The sequence below is a fragment of the Lactuca sativa genome, chromosome 8 (genome assembly GCF_002870075.4).
Source record: "Lactuca sativa cultivar Salinas chromosome 8, Lsat_Salinas_v11, whole genome shotgun sequence".
In the NCBI taxonomy this organism is placed as follows: Eukaryota; Viridiplantae; Streptophyta; class Magnoliopsida; order Asterales; family Asteraceae; genus Lactuca; species Lactuca sativa.
Genome location: NC_056630.2, coordinates 253,310,975 through 253,320,955, shown reverse-complemented (window position 1 = coordinate 253,320,955; position 9,981 = coordinate 253,310,975). Strand labels below are relative to the sequence as shown.

Here is a 9,981-nt window from a genome sequence, read left to right as displayed (position 1 = left end):
AGGAAGTTGAAGTTAGGAACCATTATATTGGTCAAAAGTCACAATGTTTCACTAAACATTATGATGATTAGTACGTATATATATATATATATATATATATATATATATATATATATATATGTGTGTGTGTGTGTGTGTGTGTGTGTGTATGAATTGTATTTGTAAAAGAAACTGATGCTTGATCAATAAAGGCTATATTTAGTGCACATATAAACATCTCTCTTCTCTGATACGTAATGTTCATGTTATTGCTTTAATTCAATGTTTCTTGGGGTTAACTCCAACTGATACATGTAATCTTTATGGACGATGTGGTCCTTATGGAATTAGCACACTTGAAAATCCGATTTGTAGTTGTATTCAAGGTTTTGAACCAAGAGTCCTAAAAGGATGGATTCATGGAGATATGTCTGATGGGTGTAAACGCAAGAAACCTTTGAATTGTGGGACCAAAGATGTCTTCCATAAAATTTCAGGAGTAAAATTTCCAGATACACGTCATTCATTGTACAATTTGAGCATGTCTCGTGAAGAATGTGAGCAGGCTTGCAGAAGGAATTGCTCTTTTACTGCTTATGCAGATTTAGATATAAGAAACGGGGGAAGTGGATGTTTGTTATGGTTTGATGATCTTATGGACATTCGAAAGTATGATGATCATTAGGAACTTTACATAAAAATGGCAACCTCTGACTTACAAGGTACAATATTTATATAACAGTGAATCCTACTACATGCTAAACCATCATTTATACAATCATTTATAGGGCATCTTGAAACAAATAAAAATAAAAAATAAAAATAAAAAACTATGTTGGTGTTCTACTAGTTTTAGTTTATTTGGTTTGATTTGTAGTCTTAGTAATTATTTGTATTTATTAGAAAAAGGTATATCCGCTTTTTACAAGAAGAAGGCAGTTGTCATTATAGCGCTTTCGGTTTCTTCAGTAGCAACGCTTGTGTCTGCAGTAGCATATGCTTGTAGAAAAAGAAAATGAAAAGGCCTTACAAGAAAGGACGAGGTAAACATAAACAAGTATGTTTTTATGCTTCAAGAAATGAAACATTAACAAACATTATTTATGACTAAGTACAAGTTTGTATGAGAATGATTTTTGGCAGATGCATGTAATAATGACAATTAGAAAGTGAACTTCTGTAGGGAATAAGGGGCAGACATTTGATAAAGATAAAGTTGAGATGGAAAACTTTGGTGAATTACCTTTTTTCAGCCTGTATAGAATAGCAAAGGCTACTAATAACTTTAGCATTGACAATCAGATTGGAGAAGGTGATTTTGGTCCAGTTTACAAGGTAACATATTGATGTTTTCTGAATAAAAGGCAATACTTGAGGAATTTTTTAATCATAAGCTCGAATATATATATATATATATATATATATATATATATATATATATATATATATATCTTTTAATTAGGGTGTGCTGGAAGATGGAAAAGTAGTAGCTATAAAGCGGCTCTCAGAAACATCCCAACAAGGACACAACGAGTTCCAGAATGAATTCATTTGTATTGCCAAACTTCAGCATCAAAATCTTGTGAAGCTCCTTGGATATTCCATTCATGGAAATGAAAAGATTCTAATTTATGAGTATAAGGATAAAAAAGATTGGACTCATTTCTATTTGGTTTGATCCTCTCTAATTTTTTACATTTACATATTTGTAGTTGACTTGCATTGACTAAGTAGCTCATATTGAGCAGATGAAACTAGAAGTTCAATGGTTGATTGGCCTCAACGCTTTGACATTATCCATGGTATGGCACGAGGTATTCTTTATTTACATCAAGATTCCCGCCTCCAAATCATCCATAGAGATCTCAAGGCAGGTAATATATTGTTGGACATCCAAATGAATCCAAAAATATCTGATTTTGGGCTAGCAAGAAAGTTTGTAGGAGAGGATGCCATGGCTAAGACAAAGAAGGTGGTTGGAACACAGTAAGAATCTATAAAACATTTTAACAATTCCTTCCAATGAAAATGGGAGATTTTCGAATAAAACAAACTCAAAATCATAGCAAAGCCAATAATATGTGTTTAATTATGAAATGGACTTGGGTGCAGTGGATACATTTCTCTGGAGTATGCAGTACATGGGTGTTTCTCAATAAATTGGATGTATTTAGCTTTGGTGTTATTTTGTTAGAGATAGTAAGTGGGAAGAAAAATAGAGAATTCTCTCACGGGACTCATAGTGACAACCTTCTTGCACTTGTAAGTTAATCAGGTCGAATAAAACCGATGTCATATTAACATCACCCTTTGGGCTTTGACATACTTATATGATCTATGATGGGTTTCGATCAGGCATGGAGACTCTATAAGGAAGGCAAGTCCATTGAACTCATGAGTGTGTCTTTATGTACTTATGTGTCGCCTCTGAAATACAACGATCAATACATGTTGGATTATTGTGCGTGCAACATCATGCAGAAGATTGGCCGACTATGTTATCAGTGGTTCTTATGTTGATTAGTGATGGGGTATTGCCTCCACCTAAACAACCAGCCTTTTTCACTGAAGAAAGTAATGGTTTACTTAACTCTGTTTCATCATTGGATAATGAATACATGATAACACTATTGTATCCTAGATATATGGTCGGATGTACAAAAGGGAGGAGGGTTGACTGTGTGTTAAGAGTATGCTTTGGTAATTATGTATTATTTGGGGTTACTTTTGTAAATATCCATAACTGTTGGTGGTTTTCGTATTTCCCCATGGTTACCTTTGTATTCATATATTATTTTGAAGCATGTTATTGTACACCTCATTATTGTACACTTCATTATCATCATCTCTTTCCATCTCAACATAGGTTCATGATAAATTTGTTTTCTCAAGTGATCCAAATAACACAAAAGACTTGGCAAATGGAAATTTTCACATAAATGTCATAATTGTATGAAGATAAGAATCCATAAGAGATGTGTCATCCTTGACATTACTTGAATTAGAATGGCAAGGTTAATTTTAAGGTAAGGATTTAAATGACATTCACATCTTTTGCATAGAAGTGTGAGAGTGAGTCTTTGCCTATCTTTTGCCACCTTCTTAGATGAGACATAACATCGTAATTTTATCTTACCTCATCAACGCCACTCCCAATCTTAATCCAGATGCACAATATAACAAAAGTGTTATATGGCATGTATTGCATTTGTTATGTACAATAAATAAAATATGACAACCCTAGAAACCTTAAATCATATTGTACAAAATTAAACATTTTGTTTCATGTGGCACAAAACCCTAGTTATATTTCGATGACAATCATATATAAACATAGGAGCCTTAAGTCATTTCGATGAAATCGTATGAAACACTTTAAAATGGAGTTGACTCGTTCGAATCTTGGGGTGACATGCTGATTAAGAAAATGTCATTTTGTTGATTAGGCATTATGTAATCTTGTATCGAGAGCATTATACATTGCCTCCAATGATACACCTTCAACTATCAGAACCTTGTCCCTTGATTTCGACCCAACACCCAATGAAACTTGCCTTTTTTTTACCCTTATAACCTATATATATTATATAAATCAGAACAAATATAACTTGATGTTAGAAATTTGTGAAAATAAAAGGCTTGGAAATTCTGAGAATTGTGTTTACACTTTCAGATTAAAGTATTTGGGTGGTACTCCCAACCTTTAATCGGATAAGACTTAGAAATGAGACCAAGAACAGAGAATCTGGGTGTTATGAATTTCGTGTGTACCATCAAATGAAGACCAAAAAATTAGTTAAGTAACCTTTCCATCAGAAAAATTTCACCAGACAGTTGTATATCTGAAAACTGTCACAAAAGACAGTTTGATGTCTAAAACTAGTCACTAATCCGAGTTATTTATATAAGGGTCAAAACAAAGTAAAAAATTGGGTTTATTTCCAAAAAACAGATTCCCTTCCGCCCCTTGGACCCCCCCAGGGGCTGTCGCCCCTTGGACCCCACTCCAGGGGCGCTGCCCCCGAACCCCTGTTCGTTTAGGGGTTTCGCCCCTAAATAACAGTCTACTTTAAATCTTGAATGAACCTAAAGAAATGTGCACTCCGCACCTTCCTTACTTGTTTAATATGCATCAAGATTGATTTTTGGTCAACAAGTCAATCCATTACACTTAAAGACACATTGATGATACAAAATCACCAACAAGCCTCCCCCCATTTAAGTGTAATCTAGATTAACTTAAAACAAAACATAACAACAACAAACTGATGCATAAATGAAATATCGTGACAATTGAATTTCACATTAGTGTAATCTTGATTAACTTAAAACAAAACATAATAAGAAGAAACTAAAAAACTATAAAATATTTAATGTATCAACTTCATTCTTTACAATCATTTGGTGATTCTAGAGATAATATTGGTTAAGATGCAAAAGAATGATTTTGCTTTCATACTACAGTATTCAAAATACAAAAAGAAATTCTATAGATTCATGCACATACTTATGTATATTTTATCAACTTGTAATAGATATTAATTTATTACATTTACTGTTTTTAAAGTTTATACAACATATATAACATTATCACTATAAATAAAAATCTACAATATAAAAAACAAAAAGAAACTAATGAAATTACAAGAAGACGTATAGGGCTAGGGGCCATTTGGTCATAGCTCAAGGGAAAAAGGGAATAGAAAGAGATGGGTTCAAAAAACAACAAAAAATGAAAACTTTTGAAAAAGGAATTTAGAAGATTTTTTTTTCTTTTTTCTTTTTTTTGGAACGGTGGAATAATATAAAACTAGCAAGAAGCTAGAAAGAGAGGAAATTAGAAGAATTTAAAACATATACAATATTAAGTATTACAAATTTATAAGCAGAATGCCCCCAAAAACAAGCTGGTGTTTATGATTAATTGGGGAATTATAATAAAAAAAATTCACACAGAAACAAAACTCAAACCCTAGGGAATTTGAAAGTGATATAAATATAATAAACAAATATTTGAAAGTATGTTGCTATTTGTTAACTCAAAAGTTGTGGAAAAAGGATTACCGAGCTTAAAAACTCAAGGAGTGCAGCATTGGCTTCACCATCCTTTGCAGGTGCATCAATTTGTATAACTAAAGCATAATCATCAAAATCTAAATTTGCAATACATTAGTAGTTTCAACTTTTTAATAATTGGGTTGGGGAAATTATACTTTGAAAAATCATTCAAAAGTAATGAAAAAAAAAGCTATAATGGTAGAAAAAGCTATAATGGTAGAAACTTTTGAACCATGCTTGACATGTATGGTGATAGCTATAGATGAAGGGGGGATAAATCGCATACATCCAGGGATAAATCACATACATCCAGGGAATTTGGTTGTAGAAGGTGGTGGAGGCATTGACTCAATTGACTTGGCTTTAACTTTACCTTTTTTGTAGGGGGCATTTTATTGTTTCAAGAATCTGGTAAATAAGTGCCAATCAATGTTAATCAAGTACAAAAACGAATGCCTTTTAGCTTATTTGCACATCCCTTATTAAAGGACTTATTTTGTATTTTCTTTTCTTTTTCTGGTACGTTGGTAGGATAAGATGGTGCTTATCTTTTTTTTTCTTTCTTACTCCTAAAGTTTAGTCTTTTAGTTTGGTTAGGATTTCTTTTCTAGAATCTCTTCCTGTAAACTGTTTAATCCCGTTTTTGGGTTTGCTGAATGAGAAGATATTGATTATTAGATTCTTCATGGTATCAGAGCAGGTTTAACCTGACCTGTCTCAAAGAAAAACCACATGGCCAGAGACATTCCAGAGCCGTCAAAAGGCAACGATGGTGAGAGGATCGGGGTAGACTCACCATTCTACATTCATGCCTCTGAATATCCTAAACAAATACAGGTAAATGATGCTCTCACCGATAGCAATTACAATGATTGGGTTCAAGAGATGAGAAATTTTTTGTTCGCCAATAATAAGATAGGCTTTGTCGATGGGTCAATTGCAAAACCGATAGAGACTTCTGCTGATTACATGCCATGGATGAGATGTGACGCCATGGTGAAAGGATGGTTAACTACAACAATGGAGAAAGATATCAGGTCGAGTGTCAAATATGCTAATACTGCTGCGGAAATCTGGGCAGGTCTTTAAGAGAGGTTTGGGAAAGAGAGTGCACCTCGTGCCTACGAATTGAAACAAACGCTCACATATACTTCTCAATATGGTGCTTCTGTTTCAGCCTACTACACGAGGATGAGAGGTTTGTGGGCCGAAATTCAAACCATTTCACCAACACCTCGCTGCACTTGTGGAAAGTGCACCTATGACCTTGGTAAAAGGTTGACTGAATCCAATGAAAATGAGAGGTTATACGAGTTCTTGATGGGTATGAATAGTGCATTTACAACAATAAAAACGCAGATTCTAGCCTCAAAACCAACACCAAATCTAGGGATAGCCTACCATCTCGTTTCTGAAGATGAGTAACAAGGTGCCATAGCTGCAATAAGGAAGCCAGTACACGAAGCAGCTGCCTTACAAAGCCACACCAATAAACAAGAATGGAGTACGAATCTAACATCACAACGCAACAGAGGTGTGACAAAGGATGTAAAATGCAACAGTGGAGTTGAAGTGGAGCACTGCATATTTTGTGGTAGAAGTGGACACAACAAGGAGGGTTGTTTCAAACGCATTGGCTACCCCGAATGGTGGCTAGGAAAAGGAAAGAAAGACAAAGGAAAACCGAAGGCAGCCATGGCAAATGTCGAAACAAGACAAGTTCCAATCATGACAGATGAACAATATCAAGGGCTGTTGAAATATTTCACAAAGGATACAAGGATCAACACAGAACCTACTGTGAACATGACAGGTAAAGAAAAAGGTAACAGTTCTTGGATTATAGACACAGGAGCTACAAACCACATGACATGTGATCGAAACTTATTTGAAACCAAAGTACCTTGTGATTATGAATCTCCGGTTGTCATTCCTAATGGCGAGATGATACCTGTTGAGGGAAAGTGAGCATGTTCTCTTCCTAATGGAATGAAAATTGGGAATGTTTTATACATCCCAGGATTTAAATGTAATCTTTTATCTGTGAGTCGCCTCACCAATGACTTGAATTGTGCTGTAACTTTTACAGTGATTTTTGCCTTGTATAGGGCCTACACGAGAAAAACTTGATTGGCATGGGTAAGTACAATGGTGGTCTTTATAGAATGGATTCGGTGGTTAAAGAAAAGAAGGCATTTATGACGACATGTATGGTATAAAAGGCTTGGGCACACTTCTGAGTCTAAATTGAGTCATGTTAAGTTCTTAGGAAATTGTGTGAATAAATTAAATAGTAAAGTTTGTGACTCTTGTGTTAGAGCTAAACATACAAGGCTTTCGTTTCCTAGTAGTAATATTAAATCAGATGCTTGTTTTGACTTAATCCATTGTGATGTATGGGGAAGCTATCGCACGCCTTCACTTAGTTGGGCACATTATTTTCTTACGATGGTAGATGATTATAGTCGGTCCGTTTGGGTATTCTTACTTAAATACAAACATGAGGCAAGCCAACAATTAATTAATTTATGTAACATGATCAAGACCCAATTTGGAAAGGTTGTCAAGAAAATAAGAAGTGATAATGGAGGAGAATTTACCTCGAGTTTCATGAGTGATTTCTACTCTAGCATGGGAATTATTCATGAGACTTCTTGTCCCCACACTCCCTAGCAAAATGGGGTTGTCAAACGAAAACATTGGCATCTTCTTGAAATTGCCAGGGCCCTTAGATTTGAGGCTAGCCTTCCGATAAAGTTTTGGGGTGAGTGCATTTTAATAGATACTTACATCCTTAATAGACTCCCTTTAAAGGTGTTGAATTTTAAAACACCATACAAGGTCCTTTTTGGTAGAGAACCAGATTACTCCCACATGAGTGTATTTGGTTGTTTAGCATATGTTAGAAATACTAATACCAAAGGTGACAAGTTTGTAGAAAGGGGGAGGCTTGGGGTTTTTATTGGTTATCCACATGGGCAAAAGGGGCATCGCATCGTTGATAAAGAGAGTGGGAAAATAATAGTTTCTAGAGATGTAAAATTTTTAGAAGGTGTTTTTCTTTTTGCAGCAGGTAAAATGGACTTACAAGATTCTCGTGAAGACATAATTGATGATGGTGTGAATGGAGATGACGATGACGTGTAATATTTTGGGAAGTCCCCTGAAATTGTGACAAACCAAGAAGAAACAGATGTAAATGAAGGTGGTGAAGGAAACTTAAACAATGAAACAAATGAAGAGCATCCAAGAGAAATAGAAAAAACAGATACCACCACTGGAACGGATAACTTGACAGAAACTCATGATGACATGAGAGAAAAGAGAAATAGAATTGTGCCAAAGAGATTTGATGACATTGTTGTTAAGCTACCATCATCGATAGACCATGCATGCCCAACTAGCCATCAAGCTTCTTCAACGGTACATTCTTTTACGAATTACATTTCTTATGATAAGTTTTCTGACAGCCAGAAGGCTTTCCTTGCTGCCATTAGCTCAAATGAAGAACCTAGATTCTTTAAACAAGCCAGCTAAGACCAAAATTGGATAGCATCCATGAAAAATGAAATTAAAGCACTTGAAGACAATGGTACATGACACTTGAAGACTTGCCAAAAAGAAAACATGCCATTGGACCACAGTGGGTATACAAGATAAACTATAAACCAGATGGTGAAATCGAAAGGTACAAGGCAAGACTTGTTGCAAAGGGTTTTACGTAGATGGAAGGTGTTGATTATCATGACACGTTTGCACCCATTGCAAAGTTAGTTGCTATTAGAACCTTGCTTACTATTGCCATGAAGAGAGATTGGATTGTACATCATCTGGATGTTAATAATGCATTTCTTCATGGTGACCTTCAAGAAGAAGTTTATATGAAGATTCCAGAAGGTTTCTCGAAGGAGGGAGACACTCGTGTTTGCAAATTACGAAAGTCTCTTTATGGGTTGCATCAAGCGTCACGAAACTGGTACCAGAAGTTCACGATGGCACTTACTAGAGTTGGTTTTCTACAATCAAGAGCTGATGCGTCATTATTCATCTACAATAAGGAAGGTCTTTTTGGCACCACCCTTATTTATGTAGATGATGCAATAATTGTTGGGAATGATATGAAGAAAATAGAATAAACAAAGGCTTTTCTAAATAAAAATTTCAGCATAAAGGATTTGGGTCAGTTGAAGTATTTTTTGGGTATTGAAGTAGCTAAAAAAAATCAAGGGGGTATTGTCTTAAGTCAATGAAAATATACCCTTGATATCCTTGAACATTGTAGATTTCAAGGATGTCGACCCAGTTCGTTTCCAATGGAACAAAACTTGAAGTTGGATCAAAGTATTGATAGTCCACGCATTAACGCAAGACAATATCGATGTCTTGTTGGGAGGTTGCTCTATTTACAAACTACAAGACCTGACATTGCATTTTCTGTTAACATGCTCAGTCAGTTTGTTTCTGATCCAAGGCAACGTCATATGGATGCGGCAGTAAGGGTGTTAAGGTATCTTAAGACGACTCTAGGACAAGGAATCTACATTCCTAAAGAAGGTAGTCTTAATCTCGTTGCATATTGTGATGTTGATTGGCTTGGTTGTGCTTACACGTGACGATCCCACACCGGATTCCTTTTGCTTTTGGGGGGCACACCAGTTTCTTGGAAATCAAAGAAACAATTTGTGGTTTCTCGGTCCTCTGCTGAAGCTGAATATCGAGCAATGACAACTACAATTAGTGAAGTACTATGGATGTGTTGGTTGTTAACCATTTTGCAGGCACCTCAACATGGTCCAACGCCTCTTTTTTGTGATAATCAGGCTGCAAGGCATATAGCTAATAACCCCGTTTTTCATGAAAGAACAAAGCATGTCGAGATGGACTGTTATTTTGTTCGTGAAAGAGTGGAATGAAAGGAAATTGTGCCTTGCAATGTTGGCACAA

At 35.4% G+C, this 9,981-nt stretch overlaps 1 pseudogene; it reads left to right on the top strand.

Annotated features, from left to right (window-relative positions):
• Positions 1-406: 406 nt before the first annotated feature.
• LOC111915544 (G-type lectin S-receptor-like serine/threonine-protein kinase SD1-1) lies at positions 407-2,853 on the top strand (annotated as a pseudogene).
• Positions 2,854-9,981: the final 7,128 nt, after the last annotated feature.